The 20,962-nt window shown below is 42.7% G+C and overlaps 1 long non-coding RNA gene across 1 annotated transcript in view; it reads left to right on the top strand.

Annotated features, from left to right (window-relative positions):
* LOC137535694 (uncharacterized) overlaps positions 1–20,404 on the top strand; it is a 42,593-nt gene extending 22,189 nt beyond the window's left edge. Inside the window, exons 2-3 of the long non-coding RNA XR_011024449.1 lie at positions 3,609–3,690; positions 20,332–20,404. This is a non-coding gene — a long non-coding RNA (uncharacterized lncRNA). The remainder of the gene's footprint in view (positions 1–3,608; positions 3,691–20,331) is intronic.
* The last annotated feature ends 558 nt before the right edge of the window (positions 20,405–20,962 follow it).

The raw sequence follows: 20,962 nt of genomic DNA, 5'->3' as shown, positions 1-20,962 counted from the left end.
CCTTTATTTCCAAATAAAATATTGTCGCCATACATTGTGATAGGGACATAATTTTAACAGTGTAATAACCGGGACATATGGGCAAATACAATACATGAGTTTTAATTATGGAGGCATGTATTATTTTAAAACTATAATGGCTGAAAACTGAGAAATAATGATTTTTTTCCGTTTTTTTCTTATTCTCCCTGTTAAAATGCATTTACAGTAAAGTGGCTCTTAGCAAAATGTACCCCCCAAAGAAAGCCTAATTGGTGGCGGAAAAAACAAGATATAGATCAGTTCATTGTGATAAGTAGTGATAACGTTATAGGCTAATGAATGGGAGGTGAAAATTGCTCGGATGCATAAAGTGAAAACGACTGAAGGCTGAAGTGGTTAAACAGAAGATGAAAAATTATCTCCTAGGAGAAAATGTAGACAAAAAAGAGAATTGAATAAGGACCCTAGTCTTTAGGGGAATATTAACTAAATAAACTATATTTTAATGTTGTACATAGTAAAAAAAAAATCCCCTGGCTGCACATCACCTGTCATATCTAGGTCCGGTATTTGCAGTACAGTAAGTGACTGACTGCAACTCCATGAGCAGCCACTGGAGGCTGTCGCACACATACTACTCTTCCTTGATAACCAACTGGCCCACAAACAATCTTTAACACATGAAAGTTTATTAAGTGTTTTTGCAATCATGACCGCGGTTTTTGTCCTCCTGTGTTTAGAACTAGTATGTCTTGCCACAGACTTAAAACTCTTATCCAAATCTCAATAAATCAAAAAGTGCCACCATCTCACAACACAATCACAAGCTGCTAGAAGTTGCCTGTGAGAAGAACTCTAGCTCCAGGCATCAATTCTTAACAAAGTGTATACACTGCTATCGCTTAAAGTGTACCTGAGACAGGGGAACAAGTTATATTTTACTTACCTAGGGCTTCTTCCAGCCCCCATATTCTTACATATCCCTCGATTTCTTCCTGGTTCTCTCCGCAGCACTCCAGTCACGGGCTTCTGCGTGCACATCAAATGTACGTTTATTATAAATAAAAGCTGTTCTAATGGATGCTGTTGTGGAGAGTGGGAAGGTTGCCTCCAGGGTTTTTATTTGCTTCTTCTTTACCCATTTGTTTGTTGATTTGGCTGTGTGTTTTTGTAATTGTTATGGTGGAATAATAATCCACAATAGTTTTACTTTCAATTCAATTTAATTGTTTTATGCAATCATTTTTGTCATTGTGTCAGAATTGAACATGCTAATCTAAATTTTAGTCTCGAAATAAAAAGTAAAAAATTGTAATTTGTGTGGCCACCTATGGTCTAATATTTATAATCTAAAGGTGGCCACTGGCCACCCACCATGCAATTTTTTAATTTATTTTCCATTTTCCCATTTTTCTGATTGATTGTAACAGTTGAAAAATTTGACTACACGCTTTTGTTCAGTTTTTCCCCAATTATGATTTTTTTTTTAATAGCTTGGGCCTATACATTAAGAAATTGACAATGTGCCTTACACCATTACATTTTTATAAAAATTGATCAGAAAAATCCACCACTACCGATTAAACTTATTTCAATCAAATTTCTTGAACGACTAAAAAAAAAAAATTAACATTTTTCTGTACAATTGATTGTTTTTATTTAATTGCCTTAAAATCGGATCAGTGTATTGTATGGTATGTGGCCACCTTAAGGCCAGTAATAGAGTAACCAATAAAATTATCTTTTTTGGGGGGGCAAGACTCCCTAACACTGCTACTGCCTACTGAGTGCGCTCTAGTGGCTGCCTCACAAGCGCATTTGATTACAAACAGTTGTGTACACACTCAGTTAAGTTAGACATCTGTCAAGTTCACTTTAATCCTTTCAAATCCACCCACCGCTTCTTCCCTAGCACTTAAAGGGGTTCTTTTGCGAAAAAAGTAGGCAGTTAAAAAATGTGACAGATGACAGGTTTTAGGCCAGTCCATCATTTTAAAGGGCATTCTCAGGGCTTTCTTTGTTTTCAACAGCATTTCCTGAACAACAGTTGCAAAATTTAACTGACATAATAGTGTGCAAGTGATTAGGGAGGCTGGCTGGTATCTTGCTATTTTGGCAGTTAAACTGCTGTTCAGGAAATGCTGTTGAAAACAAAGAAAGCCCTGAGAATCCCCCTTAAAAAGATGGACTGCCCAAAACCTGTCATCTGTCACATTTTTTAACTGCCTACTTTTTCCGCGAAAGAACCCCTTTAACTTGTTTCTGGAGGGCCGAGGTGGACATGGGCGATTATGAAATTGCTGTGGTGATCCGCAGGGTCTGCATCTCTTTGCTTGATGCCAGCTTGCACTCCCACCTTGCATGCTTCACCCCCCCCCCCTTGCATTCGCATCAGTGTAATGCCATCATTATTCGGCACTGCATGGTGCCGGAGGGGATCAAAGTGTCATTTGATCCACATAGGGGGATGCCTTGCCGGAGTAGATCCAGCAATAGCACCTCTAGTGCCAGTCCAAAATGCGCCCATCTAATATTTATAGTACAAGCCGCAGCAGTGGAGCATTGGGCTAGCTGCGATTTTTATCTGAAGGGGCTGCCGCTGTGCTGCATTTTATTAAATAACCGCAACATTTAGTGGCAGCCAGCTATGTCCAACATTGGACTTATGGAGAAAAAACCCCAATGTTGGACATAGTCCGACACAGGATTGGAAAGGGTTACGTATCTCCCACCAGATAATTATTTTACCCCATACCATGCTTTGACTTGTTTAGCATTTAAATCCAGCCATCAGCAGGAAGCATCTATGTGGATATTCCTCCGTTTCCTCAGCTATTGAAGATCTTGCTGCATCCACCCCTGTCATTACCATACATTTAGCATTAGTTATATCAGCATGGATTTCCCATTCCTCCTCCACCTGCAAGAAGTGATATACAAATGCTGTGAATCACTTGTTGGCACAGCATAGAAGATTCCATAAACATTTATATTTTTTCCCCAGTAATATATTGCTAAACACCTACGAAATTGGGCTTCCATACATTTTTTTGTCAGTCTTATTTTAGAAAGAATTGAATCCTTAATCTCAGGCGGAGGTTTGTGCAAAACATAAAACGCAGCTGCATTTCCTTTCTGAACATTAAAGAATACCATTTAACTCCAACTGTTTCAATTACACATTCCGTTCATGTCATATTTCTATTTCTCATCCATAAAAGTAAAGCAAGGTTTATCTTTAGCAATTTCATTTCATGGGACAGGTGCAGATCTGCCAAAATGTCTCATGTACTCTCGGTAATATATACACACGGACCCACCTGTGCGTTTGAGGAAAGGATCTAAAATTAACTGCCCGAGACAGATACTTCTGCGGTGATTTGTGGCTCCGATATGAACAGGGGAGATAAGAGACACATGCTCGGCCCAACTCAAAGACTTTGTATATAGTTAAATCATTTATATTATTCTTCTAGGGCAGTTAGGAAATGTATTTGTTCTCTTGCACCTGTTAGTTAGGTAGTCACCAGATGGCAAAAGTGCAGTTCACCCTAATGTGGTGAAAACTCGATTTATCCAACAGGCTTCCTTTTATTTATTTATTTATTTATTCATCCTTTTTGCAGATTGTCTGATATTCAGGGAAGAGATACATAATGAAGCATTGTCCCGGAGGGGGCAGGAGGAATTAATCACCATTCATGGACGGTAAGAGATTCTTCTAAATGAGCCGTGATTTGTTGGAGAATCATTTATGTATTCTATCAGTAGCGATTAGAAGGAAATCTTTTTGCCCAAAGCAAATTTTTAATGGAGCGCTAAGAGATTAAAGTAGTATTATTAGCTGATATCCATAAGCATTTCTGAAGTCGGCACATGAGCGTTTGAGACATGGTAATGCCTGGTTAGTGAATTACTGTAATATGAAAAAGATGGTGGCGTTCCTAACAGTTTAGAAGATCGCAGCACTTGTGTATACGGCTGCAGTGAAAATTGCCTATGCAGTGCTATCAAAGTGAAACCCCGCTTTCGCTGTAAACACATATTAGTGCTCAGCAAGATGTCTTGTAATGTGTTGTCATTAAAAAGTATATTTCCATTTCAGCTTGCAGCCGGAAACCTCCCCTCTTGTTACAGGGGTGATTAGCAGCACAGGCTATGACTTTGTTACTCATCAACCCTTAAAGCGAACATGAAAATAGTTTAAAAAAAAAAAAAAGTTTCACTTACTTGGGGCTTCTGCCGGCCCCTTGAAGCCGCCCTGTGACTGCGCTGTCCTGGAATGTTCCTTAGATCCCTGGCCACGGCTAAGTTTCAGTACCGCCGATTTGCAAGTCAACAGCGGGTCAGCGGCTGCAGGGGGCTGGCAGAAGCCCCAGGTAAGTGAAACACTTTTTTTTTTTTTAAACTATCTTCAGGTTTCCTTTAAAGAGGAACTTTACCCAAGGTCTGAACTTCATCCCAATCAGTAGCTGATACCCCCTTTCCCATGAGAAATCTTTTCCTTTTCTCGAATAGATCATAAGGGGGGGCTGATATTGTAGTGAAACCGCTCTCACAGTGTGATGTCATGATCACGGTCCTGACAGTTTGCAGTCTGTGAACCTTGTTGCATTGTGGGAAATAACCGCTTTTTCCAACTATCCAGCAAGAAGTATCGCCCTCTGTGCACAGAACTCTCAGAAACAAACATTCTGCACTGATCAACCTGGCAGAACTAAAGATGTCACCATCAGTGATACATTTCATAATGTAAATCAGTGATCGTAAAGATTTTACATAAGGCAAACACTTTTCCTGAATAAATCGTTGGTTGTTACGATGAAAAATGTCAGTTAAATATATCGTATAGGAGACACACACAGTGATATTTGAGAAGTGAAATGAAGTTTATTGGATTTACAGAAAGTGTGCAATAATTGTTTAAATAAAATTAGGTCATTTTATTTATTCCAAAACCTTTAGAACTAATTATTGGAACTCAAATTGACTTGGTAAGCACAGAGACCCCTGACCTACATACACAGGTGAATCCAATTATGAGAAAGAGTATTTGAGGGGGTCAATTGTATTTCCCTCCTATTTTAATTTTCTCTGAAGAGTAGCAACATGGGGGTCTCAAAACAACTCTCAAATGGCCTGAAGACAAAGATTGCTCACCATCATGGTTTGGGGGAAGGATACAGAAAGCTGTCTCAGAGATTTCAGCTGTCTGTTTCCACAGTTAGGAACATATTGAGGAAATGGAAGACCACAGGCTCAGTTCAAGTTCAGGCTCCAAGTGGCAGACCAAGAAAAATCTCGGATAGACAGAAGCAATGAATGGTGAGAACAGTCATAGTCAATCCACAGACCAGCCACAAAACCTACAACATCATCTTGCTGCAGATGGAAACACTGTGCATCGTTCAACCATTCGGCGCACTTTACACAAGGAGATGCTGTATGCGAGAGTGATGCAGAGGAAGCCTTTTCTCCACCCACAGCACTAACCCAGCAGCTTGAGGTATGCTAAAGCACAACAAGCCAGCTTCATTTTGGAATAAGGTGCTGTGGACTGATGAAACTAAAATTGAGTTATTTGGGTATAACCAGGGGCGTTATGCATGGAGGAAAAAGAACACAGCATTCCAAGAAAAACACCTGCTACCTACAGTAAAATATAGTGGTGGTTCCATCATGCTGTGGGGCTGTGTGGCCAGTGCAGGAACTGGGAATCTTGTCAAGGTTGAGGGATGCATTGATTCCACTCAGTATCAGCAGATTCTGGTGACCAATGTCCAGGAATTAGTGACAAAGCTGAAGCTGCAGCAGGGCTGGATCTTTGAACAAGATAACAACCCTAAACACTGCTCAAAATCCACTAAGGCATTCATGCAGAGGAACAAGTACAACGTTCTGGAATGGCCATCTCAGTCCCCAGACCTGAATATAATTGAAAATCTGTGGTGTGAGTTAACCTCCCTGGCGGTACAATAAATCCGCCAGGGGGCAGCGCAGCACTTTTTAAAAAATGTTTTTTTTTGTTGAAAACATGTAGCTAGCCTAGCGCTAGCTACATGCTTCCCCCCTCCCTTCGCTATCCCTCCCACCCCTCCGTCGTGACGTCAGCGGGTGTTCCGATCCACCCCTCAGCGCTGCCTGCCACTGATTGGCCAGGCAGCAAAAGGGGTCAGGGGGGGGGGGGGCAAATCGATGGGTAGCAGCGGCGATCGTTATGCACACGCAGCTAGCAAAAAAAAGTGTATGTAAATCGGCCCAGCAGAGTCTAGCACGGGGTTACCGCTAAGGAGGTTAATTATAGAGAGCTGTCCATGCTCGGAAGCTATCAAACCTGAAAGAACTAGAGATGTTTTGTAAAGAGGAATGGTCCAAAATACCTTCAACCAGAATCCAGACTCTTATTGGAACTTACAGGAAGCGTTTAGAGGCTGTAATTTCTGCAAAGGAGAAAGGAGGATCTACTGAATATTGATTTCATTTCTTTTTTGTGGTGCCCATATTTATGCACCTGTCTAATTTTGTTTAAACAATTATTGCACACTTTCTGTACACCCAATAAATTTCATTTCACTTCTCAAATATCACTGTGTGTGTCTCCTATATGATATATTTAACATTTTTTATCTTAACAACCAACGATTTGTACAGGAAAATGATGACTATTAACAAGGTTGCCCAAACTTTCGCCTCCCACTGTAAGTCTGTTATTTCCAGTACAGGAAGAGTTAAGAAACTCCAGTTGTTATCTATGCAAATTGCCATTGAGATCTACGACATTCAAAAGGCCCATACACACGCCCGGCGGATCGTTGGTAACCAGTCTTATCTCCCGAACGATAGTCTGTATACACGCCGGATTTCATGCGGAAACGTGCAAACGACGGAACGTTCAAACGACCCGTCGTTCGCGCAAATCCGACGTGTGTATGGGCCTAAAGTCACAGAGAGCTCTGTCTTCTGAAGGCTGTTATCTTAACTGTATTGTTTTTTTCATTTGCAGAGAACAGTTCAGGACAGGTCAAAAGTTCACTTGCCTGTTTTGTAAAAAACATTTAGAATGCTGAGAGTGTAAAAACTGCAAATATTAGAGAATGATGCAATGTTATAAAAAAAAAAAAAAGCTGTATAACTGAAAATAAAAATATGAGAATATTTTTTTTGCTACTAATGTTCTAGTAATTATCCGTACTACACAACCAATTCATTATATCTTCATTTTTTTTTCCACTTCAGTGTCTCTTTAATGAGCTATTTTTCTTTGTTGAAAATCTGATTCTCTGGGAAGAATTATTTACACCATCAGTTGGGTTATTATTGGGTGTCAATCACAATGTTACTTGAAGGTCAAATATGACATTCCATTCATTGCTTTATTGCCACGCCCACAGCCAACATTTATTAGCCGCCAGAGTTAATAAGTCATGTTTCAGCAAACTTTCTTCTGCTTCTGTAGAAATAAGCTGCATTTTCTCAGAGCTAGTCTGCAGATAAAAGGTCAGCTGTAAAGTTGTGTACACACATTCAATTTTAATTGGGCAATTTTACCACTTTCATATAATATGAGTTCTTACCTACACATTCTGTTGGCCCTCTTACTACATGGAAGTGGAAAAATTGGCCAATGTAGAATAAATGTGTTAGGGTTCCCATACACTACTCGATTTTTGGAAATTGGAAACCCTGACGATAGTTTTCATTGATATCTGACAGAATTGGCTAAAGAAATCGATTGTGCATGCTAGAAAATCTGTCACAAGGGCTCGATCGGATGAGTGGCAGTAAGGGCACCCAGTTATTCGATGAACCTCTGGCCGTTCTCCCTCTAATTGTATGTGTACCTCCTGGGCCCACCGGCATGACTCCTGGTCTCCTCCTGTCCGGCATGTCTTTGAATTGCCACCGTGAGCGATTGATGTGAGTGTACCGATGTCACTACATGCAGTGGTGTCACATGGTACATGCCTTCTGGTTTCATGAGTGGGATCGACCTGGTGGCAGATCGAGAGATGTATGGCCGCCTTTTACTCACCTTAAGTTTTTATCTGCAGGCTTTAGCCAATGATTGGGCCAATTTTACCACTTCCATGTAGTATGAGAGCTTACTTGCACTGTTAATAGTATTCAAAATCTGTTGACCCTCATAATACAGGGCGGTAGTAAAATTGGCCAATCAAATTTGGATATGTGTATGTTCCTTTAGGTCTGGTGCACACTTTGAATTATAATTGGCCAATTACTAACCAATTTTACCACCTCCATGTAGCATGAGCGTTTACCTACACGATCTATATTCAGTATCTGTTGACCATTATGCTACATGTAGGTGGTAAAATTGGTCAGCAAGACACCAATTATAATTGAAGGTGTGTACTATGCTTCAGTATCATGCCTTTGGCCATCTGCAAGCCTCATACACATGCTACAATCCTGGGCGGAAACAGTCATATTGGGCCTTCTCAGCCTATGTAGGCAAAGAAGAAGTCTACAGAAATTGCCTATGATATAGAAAAGAAGTGAAGATACTGTAGAAGTATGTCTGTCACTTGAAGTTGCGAATAGTGACACTTTTCTTTGAGAAATGCATTACAAACGAAATTACTTCAAGAATTGGTTTGGTCTGAATGTTCTTGGTCATAAAAAAAATAAAAACCTGTTCTTCTCTTATTTCTCCTGTACTCTTAGTTTGCCGGGTCGCTGGTAAACAAATCATTAATTTTCCTATCTTTTCGGGAAATGCATTTATAATGTGTAGGTTTTCTTTGCTGCTACATATTGGAAGGTGAGGTGTTTTGGCTGCCGAGATATGGAGGAAGTTCATGATAAATGGCCAACCGCATTCGTATGACAAAATTCTGGCTTTAATTAATAGGTCATCGGGCCTCTCCTTGCTCTCCACTGACAGGGCAACTCAGAAAATCCAATTAAACTGCAAAATAAGAAAAATCAAGGAGAAACCTATTAAGAACGATGTATAGATGAGGATACTCATTTTTTATTAGGAGTCGCAGTGGACAGGTGAGCATGAATCACTAATCTAATGGGCCATTGCCTTAATGCATACACTTTGTTTCTTCTATATGGAGGTAATGCATTCCTTACATTTAAATCTTGGTAATCACAGGTGAGATTACTCTACAGCTCGTACTCATTCTTAACAACAGGACACATTAGTCTTACCGGCGAGTGGCCTTGGCTAGCCTCTGTATTTTTGAGCACTGAGGAAGAGCCTGCAGTGTGTGATGTATTCTAACAGCCTCAGCGCTTGTATGTGCTATGTTATTATTTTTCCCATTATATTAACAATAGTCAGATAATAGGCTGCACAAAGGTATGCTGCTGTATTGGCAATTACATAAACATCCTTTCCCTCTTGCAAAACTATTACAGCCCTTATCTAAAATAACAAAACTGTGAACAATGCTGAGAGTGCAGCAAAATATTAACAAGGATGAGCGAGTTTTCCGAATTAGAACTACAATGCGGTGAGATGTGGAGTTGAAGCAGTAAATGAATAAAACGCACGCTTACTGGAAGAGGCAATCCTTTTACAGTAACAGCCAGCATGGGATATCTTGTTACAGGAAACAGACTTCCACTGCAAGCTTTGTAAGGACACAAGGCGGCAGCACGTCTGGGAGGAGCTTTGTCAGTAAAGCTAGCCATCATGAGATAAGGGAGCACAGCTTGGTGCTAGCATAGCTCGCTTTAGAGCATAGTAAAGGTAGTCCCTGGTTAATAAACGAAATAGGGACCAAGGCCCAATTTATACTTTTCAAGCCCCAGGCCAACTTATTATTACATCATCCAATTCTATTTGCAGCCCCCTCTTCCATGTACAACTTCCATGCACAGCAGTTCCTCCCTGGAGCAGCAGCTCACTTCTTTCAAGTTACAATCCTTCTTCCATGTCCTGCCGCCCCCTGGGCAGCAGCCACCCAAGGCTTAGGCCTTTGTGGCCTCTCCAGGATTCCAGCGATAAAAATGTAAAAAAAACTAACCTTCTAATTTTCAGAACGATCTTTATTGGGTGCCCAAATTTCTGCTTTGTGCGCCCAGTAGCCGATATTTGCATTAGCGCCTACGGCGGTCCCCAAACCATCCATTATTCATGGACATCCAAATTTCCTGATTGCGTCCCACACAGCTCCAACAAGCTCTCATGTTCCTTCTCCTTCAATGTGGAAGTGGCAACATTGCGACGGGCATGCAGTTTGTATCCGCGGGCTATTTGTAACTCGGAATGTATGTAACCTGTTTGTGTGATATTGAAGAGCCTGTTTTATCACGTAGTTAAAGTGACTCTGTAACAAAAATTACAACGTTTTTTCTACCATCCTACAAGTTCCTAAACCTATTCTAATCTGTTCTGGCTCACTGCAGCACTTTGTACTATCACCGTCTCTGTAATAAATCAATGTATCTTTCCCCTGTCAGACTTGTCGGCCTGTGTCTGGAAGGCTGCCAACTCTTCTGTGCTGATCTGTTCCTTTATGCACACTCCAGTGTGTGTTTTATTTACATAAGCCAGCAGCTTCTCTGCTATCTTATCAGTGATAGAAGAGAGCTGGATAAAAATCCTCCTCTGTTAGGCTGTGAAAGCAGCTGGCTGACACATACTGAGGAATTACAAACACAGGCAAAGGCAGAGCTGTCTGCAGGAAGCCTGTAATGTTCAGTGCATGAGAGAAGAAGGGGACAAAAGGTAAACACACAAATGATCTTTTGAGATTCAAAAGGAAAGCTGTATACAGCCTGCTTGCGTATGGATGTATTTTCTATGTGTGGACATATTGTACATCAATCTACTTCCTGTTTTGGTGGCCATGTTGTTTGTTTATAAACAAACTTTTTAAAACTGTTTTTGACTACTTTTAATGCGGCGAGGAGCGGCGAAATTGTGACAGAGGGTAATAGGAGATGTCCCCTAACACACTGGTATGTTTACTTTTGTGCGATTTTAACAATACAGATTCTCTTTAAAGCCCTCGTTGATCTTGTCACATTTTTTTATTCTTTGGTAACAATGCAGAGGGAATTATGTCAGTAGCCACACAATTGTCATTAGAGACAGTCCTGTCCCGGCCACCCTTCCCTCTGATAACACTTCCATTGTCAGGAGTATTCTGCAGTTACACGTCTATATGAACTGCGCATGCACTAAATGCTCCCAGAGATGAGAATGCGGTCGAGGAAGTGCACAGCCAGGACAGAACATGAGCAGTAGCCTGCAACTCAGCCATTCGCAGACTTTATTTTAACTGTCCCCAGCACTTCCACTACTTTGAAAGACTACGGGGGGCTGGAAGAAGCCCCAGGTAAGTAAAAAGCATCTTGTTACCCTCATGTCGGGTACACTTTTAAGGCACAGTTTTATATATTTATTGTGTATGTTTGTTTATGTTACAGACTTCCATCACTGCTAGAAACTTGGAGGCTCATTCACTAAACCCTGGTATTGCCATGCGTGGAATTAACAGCAGAAATGTCATAATGCTTGTTATACTAGCAACACCTGCTTGCGTGCATAATGCAAGTTGTGATGTATGCGCAATGCGTGCTTCACTGCTTGCATAAATACCAGTAACCATTGCTGTGTGCTGTTTGAGCACAATTTTACCTGGGTTTGGAGAATTAACCTGCTGGTCACTGGAAAGAAAAATGTGGAGGTTTATTCATTATTTTGACTACCATTTAACACAGATGAATATGTTTGGCTCTCTAACTTCTACATGAAAAGTAATATAGCATCACAGATAATGGTTTACAGAAACACTATGGGGATTTCAACATAGCTTGAAAACAGCAACAACAAGGTGTTCATGTCAAATAAGCTGTTAAGTCTGAAATGTAATTACTCTTCTGCATTTATGAACAACCTCCATTGATTTATTGAAATCCTAAGACACTGGATCCCATGGGACTTCTCCGTACAAAAGAAAAACAACTTGTCGTTATAAAAAGGAAAACTGAATTTACAAGACAATGTTTGATATTTGCAAAACACTTGCTTAGTTTAAGAGCTCAAAAGAGACACCTTGTGGCTCAAAGACTTCATTGCTGTGAATAATACTGACTGCGATAAAATGCTAATTATGATATTCAAAAGAAATGTAAGAACTTAAATATACACTGCTAGTGAATTAACACTGTTACAAAATAACTTTCTAGGGGGGTTCATACAGTATATAGTACTTGATTTAAAGTACTGGTAATCCTGCCACATATGTCTCCAAAATAAAGGTCTGGAAAAGCTAAAATATTTATTTTTTCTTCAAATAATCTGGTGAATAATGTAGCAGAGCAGTGTCTATTCTCTCCTGAGAGCCTAGCACCCTGCAAATTGAGGCCCAAAATTAGATTTTTAGACATCCATCCTAAAAAGATTCCAAGAATTCTATGCATCAACCACACCACTTCTTCTGAACAACACCTGGAGGAATATTGCACCCACAAACGGAGCCAGTCATCCACCAGACAATCCTAGGCAGTTTCCTTGGTCCTGGAGAAAATCTAGGCGCCCTGGTGGATGCTGCCCCCCCCCCTCCACCAAATCTTGCTAAAAAAAAAAGGCATAGTGGCTGCTATCTTGCCTAGGGCTCCATTTTATCTTAGTCCTTTTCTTCCCGCAAAGAAACTGCCATAGCTTCATACCCCTACACTTAGGACAGAGGCTATGATAGATTTTCCCTGGAATTTTAAAAAGGTTTTCTATACTATGTAAAACATGCTTAAAGGAATCATAAGGCAAAATTAATGCAAATCCGATGTACTTATTTACAGACAGCTGCGAAGGGCTGGAGAAAGCCCCATGTAAGTAAGTCGGTTTTGCATTAATTTTGCCTAATAATTCCTTTAAAGAGGAACTCCAGTGAAAAAAAATGTAATAAAAAAAAAGTGCCTCATTTTTACAATAATTATGTATAAATGATTGTCAATGTTTGCCCATTGTAAAATCTTTCCTCTCCCTGATTTACATTCTGACATGTCTTACATGGTGAGCTTTTTACTGCTGGCATGTGATATCAGTGAAAAGAGATGCTGCTTGCTCCTTTGGCAGGTGAAAACACAGCTGTTATTTCCCACAATGCAACAAGGCTCCCACAGTGTGATGTCAGAACCATGGTCCTGACATCACACTGTGGGAGGTGTCACAGACCGCTAGGCCGGTCTGCGGATGGGGTAAATCGATCAGCGTCAGAAATCCTCTTACACGGTCATTTGTTCATCACGAAGGGTAACCCGCGTTCGCAATTTGATGAACTGACTCGCGAAGGGAGCGTTCTGATACCAACCGAATCACTCCACACACATATACAAATCAAAGATCTGCCACCAAGCGAGTTACACAGCCCGCTTCTGTAATTATACTAGGACTTGGAGAACACTTTAGTAACCCCTAGCAATATGCAGGAACCTGGGTCAGATCGTTACATCTGGGCCGGGTTCTCGCATACGGGTTGTAGAGGTGTATACTTCTATTAAACACTATTAAGCGCTGCGTAATATGTTGGCGCTTTATAAATACAATAAATAATAATAATAATAAACACAGGGTAGCGAGTTCAGGAGAATAGGTACGATTGTGTATGTTCAGCAACAGGTCATAACCGCTAAACGATTTTTAAACGTTTAATAACACAAATGCATTACATACAGTTATATACACCTATTAACATATAAAACACAGAGCTTAAAAATAAAAGGAATAAAATCAGAAAGTTCTTACTTAGTTAGCTGAGCAGTCCATTTGAATCATGAAGAAAATAGTCCAGTTTAAAAGTAGGCATTCAGTTTAAAAGTCCTTTGTATACTGCAGGCGCTGGCTCTCCTTAGCGCCGGCATAGACGTTCCTTAGTCGATGGAATTTGGAGAACTGCGTGGAGTTCCTTGCAAACGCTTTTTACTGACCAGAGTTTTGGGGCGGTCACTACCTGGAAAGTAGGTGTGTTTGAGGCAGGGTTACCTCCTGAAAGTCAGGTTGCCACCCCCAGACTTGGAGCAAGGAATGTACCAATTATTAATAATTTGTGTAATTCCGCCCCAGATGGGTGCATCGCAAATGCGCGACCATATTCATAAGCAGCATGCGACTCTGTATTAAATGAGTCTATACACGCCTAGTCTGTCGAATTTGCTCTACGCAGGCCGGATAAAGCGGTTTCTATATGGATCCCTGATAGCTAGAAACGTGCACTTTAGGTGAACGATAGAACTGTTTCCTAGGTATCAGAAAATGTAATTTTGGTCTTGCTGTGCCAAACCTATTTTGTATTATTAATAAAGTAAATGTTCCCATTGTGTGAAGCTATGAGTTTTTGGAGGGAAATTTGAATCTCAACCAGTTTGAGGAGGTTTTTTTTTCTTTTGGGGAAAGATGAGCTGTAGCCAAATGGCTTCTCCCCAGGGAAGCTAGCCACGTGTGACTTTCTCTCCTGACACAGGATGTGGGGGGAAGGTTACTGTACTCAGTAAGAGAGAGAGAAAATGACATCTATTGTGCATCTACCCAAGACTGACAGGAACTGTGCACGACCATGCGAAAGTCGATGGCGATTTTGCGCACAACTTTCCGTAATGTCCGTCACATCTCCCCCCTACCAGTCGGACGCACAGAGTGGGTCTGCATGACCCGCTCTACGCGCCGCTTAGCTACTGAACGGGTTCTCGACTTCTTATCTGACTGCCCTTTAGACAACTCACCAGAAGCATAAGGCCTCATGGTCCGGTGTGTCCCAGTGTCCGCTTTGCGGACGGTGCGATGCACACCCACTGGCTTACCTCTAAAGGCCTGGCTGGGTTTGCGTAGCGCTTCCTGTAAGGGAGAGAGTCGTTGGCTGACATCCGGGTCACTTCCTGACTCTCGGGTGTCAGCCTGCGAATCTGGAAGCAGCGTGGCATACCCCTGCTCTAACTGACTACACCTTGGCACAACATTTTGGTCAGCACAACCTAGGTGGACATTAGAGCACATTTTAAAAAACGAATCAGCCTTTACCGGGGTGGTGAGGCTTGTCCCTTCTCCAGGAAGGATAGAGGGTGGACCTCTGGGCAGTTTTGCACTGGGTTGCTTCTGCAAGGGGAAAACATGCAAGGGTGAGACAGGGAAGGCATGGCCTGTCTCCACCAGCTGTTTGTTAACAGCAGGCAATGGTGGAGCACTCTGGCTGTCATAGCAGGAGGGGAGGTCTAGGCCCCCTGCTGCCTGCTCTGACACCTGGCCTGCTTCCACTGCCAAGCACGGATATGACCCAGGCAACACAAGACTGTTACCTCTTAGGTTAGAGGCAATCACACTTAAACATAAATCATTTTTATTAATAGGAGATTCGGCATGAAATCTATTAGCAACATCTGGTACAACATTAACATCACAGTTACGTTCATTTTTCACCTCATGTACACAGGTATCTGGAACAACAGTGACAGGTTTAGAATCAGACAAACCGTGATTAGACAGCTGTCCATTAGAAGCAGGTACCGCTTCCTGGCCTCCTTCCCTAGGAGGGCTAGGTACCATTACCCTTGCTGCCTCCCTCTGTCCCACCCCAAGCTTGTACAGTACCTGAGTGGGTCCAGACTGGCAATCCGGGGTGTTGATCACAGGTTCATAAAAGGATCGTAGGGTGCCAAGATCGGTGCCCAACAGCACAGGCACTGGGATGTCATCTGTCACCCCCACAACTTTTGACTGGCGGCCCCTTCCCCAATCGAGAACAACACGAGCTTTGGCGATGCGTGCGTGTGCGCCACCAACTCCCAAAAGTGTGACACGCTCATTAGGCAGGAAATTCTCCCTGGCTACAAGATGAGAGCGAACCAAGGTAAGCTCTGCGCCTGTGTCACGGAAACCAACAGCAATCTGGTTGTTAACTTCCACGACTTGATGATTTCCGGAAAGTCGAGGATTTGCTGCTCCCATGACGAGGTAGGCGTGTGCAGTAGAGGATGCGCTAGCCACTTCTGCGCTAGGCTCTGGAGACGGCGTCCTCACCTCGGGGCAGGCAGACTTGAGGTGTCCTGGCTGTCCACAGTGGTAACACTTCGGAACATATGTGGCATCAGGCGGATGAGTAGCAGGTGCAGCATCCGGCCTCTGTGGCTGTGGGACCCGATTCCCACGGTTAGCAGGGGGAGGAGAGCTGGGTTGCATAGGTCTCCCCCCTCTCCAGCTCGGCACTGGAGGTTTGCGGCTGTCCGGCACACGGGTGGCCACAAAAGTGTCTGCAAGTTCTGCGGCAGCTTTGGCGGATTCAGGCTTCCGCTCCAAGACAAACTGCCGGACATCTGGAGTGCAGCAGTTCAGCAACTGCTCCTGCACGATGAGGTCCTCCAGACCTTGGTGAGAGTCTTTTTTGAGGCCCCGTGACCACTGCCTGAACACAGTCAGCAGGCGACTCTCCAGGTCGGTGTAAGAGTCGGTGTGGCCTTTCTGCAGGGAGCGAAACTTTTTGCGATAGACCTCTGGGGTCAACTGGTATTTGGCGATAATTGCAGCTTTTATCGCCTCATAGTCATTGTCTTTCTCAGCGGGTAAGTCCACAAACGCCTCAAGCGCTTTGTCCCGCAAGTTGGGTGTCAGATATCTCGCCCACTGCTCCTGGGGCAGATGATGCTGACGACAAGTCTTTTCAAAGGAGTGTAAATAAGTGTCCGGGTCGGTTCCCTTCTCCATTTCTGGGAATTTAAACTTTGGAGTCCGGAGCACTTTGCGAGGGATTTTGGCCTTGCGCTCGCAGGTTGGCCATTTCAAGGTCATGTCTGCGTGCGGCTGCTCTCTCCTCTCTTTCCGCTTCTCTCTCAGCAAGCCACCGGCGCTCTGCCCGTTCCGCTTCTCGCTCTGAGGCTTCCATTTCCGCCTGGCGCTGGCATTCTGCACGGTCAGCATTTTCTCTGACGATCTGCATGTACAGCTCAGGATTTGTCTCCAACAGCCTTTGTAATCCAGGTTGCATTCCAGCATCAGGAACACAGAACAGGTTGGCATGGGCGGGCTCCTGCCGGCCACCATGCTCCTCAGCAGTTACAGCGACCGGTTCAGACGCGGTACCGTTTTCCTCTGGGTCTGGAAGTGGGTTGCTTTGCTCCAACCGCTCACTTTCCTCTGCCCCAGTTACAGCACCGTCTGAACCAGGAGTGTGCTCTCCCAGCATCTGCTCCGGCTGGGTATTCAGTCGCAACAAGTCCTCGATCAATTGGGATTTCTTTTTTCTATACGTCATAATGCCTTTTTCCTCACACAAGTTTACTAGGTCTGCCACTGACATTTTCTTGTATCTTGCTGCAGCCATTTTTGCCAAATAAAAGATAGGATAGCAAAAGAGATTGGGGGGGAACTCTGTGCTACACGTTTAGTCTATATAAATGGTAATGCACCGGTTATTGACCACAGATTTTTGATCTGTTCTGGCAGGTTAATCAAATAACGTTGCCGTTGATGTTCTGAACATACACAAATCCCAAAAAGCTGCCAAACAATGTCACAGACCGCTAGGCCGGTCTGCGGATGGGGTAAATCGATCAGCGTCAGAAATCCTCTTACACGGTCATTTGTTCATCACGAAGGGTAACCCGCGTTCGCAATTTGATGAACTGACTCGCGAAGGGAGCGTTCTGATACCAACCGAATCACTCCACACACATATACAATTCAAAGATCTGCCACCAAGCGAGTTACACAGCCCGCTACTGTAATTATACTAGGACTTGGAGAACACTTTAGTAACCCCTAGCAATATGCAGGAACCTGGGTCAGATCGTTATATCTGGGCCGGGTTCTCGCATACGGGTTGTAGAGGTGTATACTTCTATTAAACACTATTAAGCGCTGCGTAATATGTTGGCGCTTTATAAATACAATAAATAATAATAATAATAATAATAAACACAGGGTAGCGAGTTCAGGAGAATAGGTACGATTGTGTATGTTCAGCAACTGGTCATAACCGCTAAACGATTTTTAAACGTTTAATAACACAAATGCATTACATACAGTTATATACACCTATTAACATATAAAACACAGAGCTTAAAAATAAAAGGAATAAAATCAGAAAGTTCTTACTTAGTTAGCTGAGCAGTCCATTTGAATCATGAAGAAAATAGTCCAGTTTAAAAGTAGGCATTCAGTTTAAAAGTCCTTTGTATACTGCAGGCGCTGGCTCTCCTTAGCGCCGGCATAGACGTTCCTTAGTCGATGGAATTTGGAGAACTGCGTGGAGTTCCTTGCAAACGCTTTTTACTGACCAGAGTTTTGGGGCGGTCACTACCTGGAAAGTAGGTGTGTTTGAGGCAGGGTTACCTCCTGAAAGTCAGGTTGCCACCCCCAGACTTGGAGCAAGGAATGTACCAATTATTAATAATTTGTGTAATTCCGCCCCAGATGGGTGCATCGCAAATGCGCGACCATATTCATAAGCAGCATGCGACTCTGTATTAAATGAGTCTATACACGCCTAGGCTGTCGAATTTGCTCTACGCAGGCCGGATAAAGCGGTTTCTATATGGATCCCTGATAGCTAGAAACGTGCACTTTAGGTGAACGATAGAACTGTTTCCTAGGTATCAGAAAATGTAATTTTGGTCTTGCTGTGCCAAACCTATTTTGAATTATTAATAAAGTAAATGTTCCCATTGTGTGAAGCTATGAGTTTTTGGAGGGAAATTTGAATCTCAACCAGTTTGAGGAGGTTTTTTTTTCTTTTGGGGAAAGATGAGCTGTAGCCAAATGGCTTCTCCCCAGGGAAGCTAGCCACGTGTGACTTTCTCTCCTGACACAGGATGTGGGGGGAAGGTTACTGTACTCAGTAAGAGAGAGGGAAAATGACATCTATTGTGCATCTACCCAAGACTGACAGGAACTGTGCACGACCATGCGAAAGTCGATGGCGATTTTGCGCACAACTTTCCGTAATGTCCGTCACAGGAGGGGTTTCTCCACAATATCAGCCATACAGAGCCCCCTGATGATCCGTTTGTGAAAAGGAAAATAATTCTCTTGGGAAAGGGGGTATCAGTTACTGATTGGGATGAAGTTCAATTCTTGGTCACAGTTTCTCTTTAAAACATGCAATATGCTTAAATGTTTTAATATAAGCAACCAAGATAATTATAGATGAATAATCTGTCCTTGTTGAAAGTTACTTACCAATTAACTTTCTAAGTTAAAATTCACACCCCTTACCTTTCGGTGTTAGTGAAATCTCATTGATTAACATGGGAAAAGTTGTATACTTACCTCTGTAGAGGGAAGCCTCTGGATGATTTAGAGGCTTCTCCAATCGTTGCACCCACAGCTGCTTGTTGGGACCCTATTCTTCTTCTCGTCCTAAGTTCCCTTCTGTATATGATTGCGGTAGCACTGCACAGGGGCATTGACGTCCCGCGACTGTGCAGTATCATTGGGCCGCACATGCCATGCACGAGTGGCTCCTTGCTACTGCGCAAGTCCATGCTGACATTGCGCCTGTGCATTGTTCCCATATGGGAACAGGAGCAAGGATATAGGATTTGTGCAAACCTATTCAATAAGCCCTGGTTTAGTAGGTTCAGAAGGTCCAAGGGCTGGGCAGCATGGTAATAAATATTCTGCTCCACTCATCAGGCCATCCCGGCTGCGTTATACAGGAAGTGAGGGCTGTGTAAGGGAAGTACATGTATTGTGTAACCATAGTAGAGTATACACAATTTACAGTGCAAACAAAACAAGATGCATTTAAAAACTTTAAAACACAACACTGCAAGCTGCGGTATCAGACTAGGCTCTGTCCTACATGGTCTACACCTATTAATGGAAGATTATACAATCGCCTGTCTACAAACAAGGGGAGACATTGGGATTGTATAGGGAAAGAGATGGTAAAGTACAAAGTGACGGCTAAGAAGTTATGAGGACGTGGGCAGTGGGAGTAATAGAGACAGGAAGAGAGAGAAAAACAACCTGGCTTATTCTCATTTCTACCTTTACTTCCCCAAGCACTTGATGTAAAAAGTGGTTTACACAATAACCTGGTGGAACTGGTATAGGTCAGGTAAATCTACAAGGCTTAAAATCCTTGACTATGCCCAAAGTGAGTGACTCCCCAGTTTGGTTTAGGTCTTGGACTATTTCTCCATAATTTTCAATCTCAACTTCCTACAAGATCTGGAGTTGCTTGGCATTGGCAGTGTTATACCAGAGGTGAGTGAGGTGATCCCCTCTCCATCTCCCCATAATGGAAGTGCCACAGATGTCATTATTTTTTTGTCCTATTTCCCATTCCACTCATAACAGTGCAAGCTGCCTTGTAGGCATGCTTCATAATTCCAGCATTGGCAGACCAAAATGGCAGTCTTTGTATTTTCTTTTAGAGCTTTCTACTGTTGGCATTAAACCCCAAACATGATCGGACTCTGATGAGTGACCAGCCAGCTACAGCCAATGCTAGATTGGGTCTCTGAACCTGAAGAAGAGGAATGCAAGGAGACTCATGTGATAAGCAGGTGAAAGAAAAGATCCAAAGAACCTGAAGAAGAGGAATGCAAGGAGACTCATGTGATAAGCAGGTGAAAGAAAAGATCCAAAGAACCTGAAGAGTAGGAATGCAAGGAGACTCATGTGATAAGCAGGTGAAAGAAAAGATCCAAAAAACCTGAAGAAGATGAATGCAAGGACACTCATGTGATAAGCAGGTGAAAGAAAAGATCCAAAGAACCTGAAGAGTAGGAATGCAAGGAGACTCATGTGATAAGCAGGTGAAAGAAAAGATCCAAAGTACCTGAAGAGTAGGAATGCAAGGAGACTCATGTGATAAGCAGGTGAAAGAAAAGATCCAAAGAACCTGAAGAGGAGGAATGCAAGGAGACTCGTAATAAGCACATGGAAGAAAAGATCCAGAAAAGTAAGTATAGCCATAGTAACAATCACCATTTAGCAGGTGAGATGTACTTACTTTTAATCAGGGGTCTAGTCCTGGAAAAAGAAGTGTGGACCTACCCTAAA

The sequence above is a fragment of the Hyperolius riggenbachi genome, chromosome 10 (assembly GCF_040937935.1).
Source record: "Hyperolius riggenbachi isolate aHypRig1 chromosome 10, aHypRig1.pri, whole genome shotgun sequence".
Lineage (NCBI taxonomy): Eukaryota > Metazoa > Chordata > Amphibia > Anura > Hyperoliidae > Hyperolius > Hyperolius riggenbachi.
The sequence above is the reverse complement of the archived record's forward strand: the minus strand, read 5'-3'. Positions and strand labels throughout refer to the sequence as shown.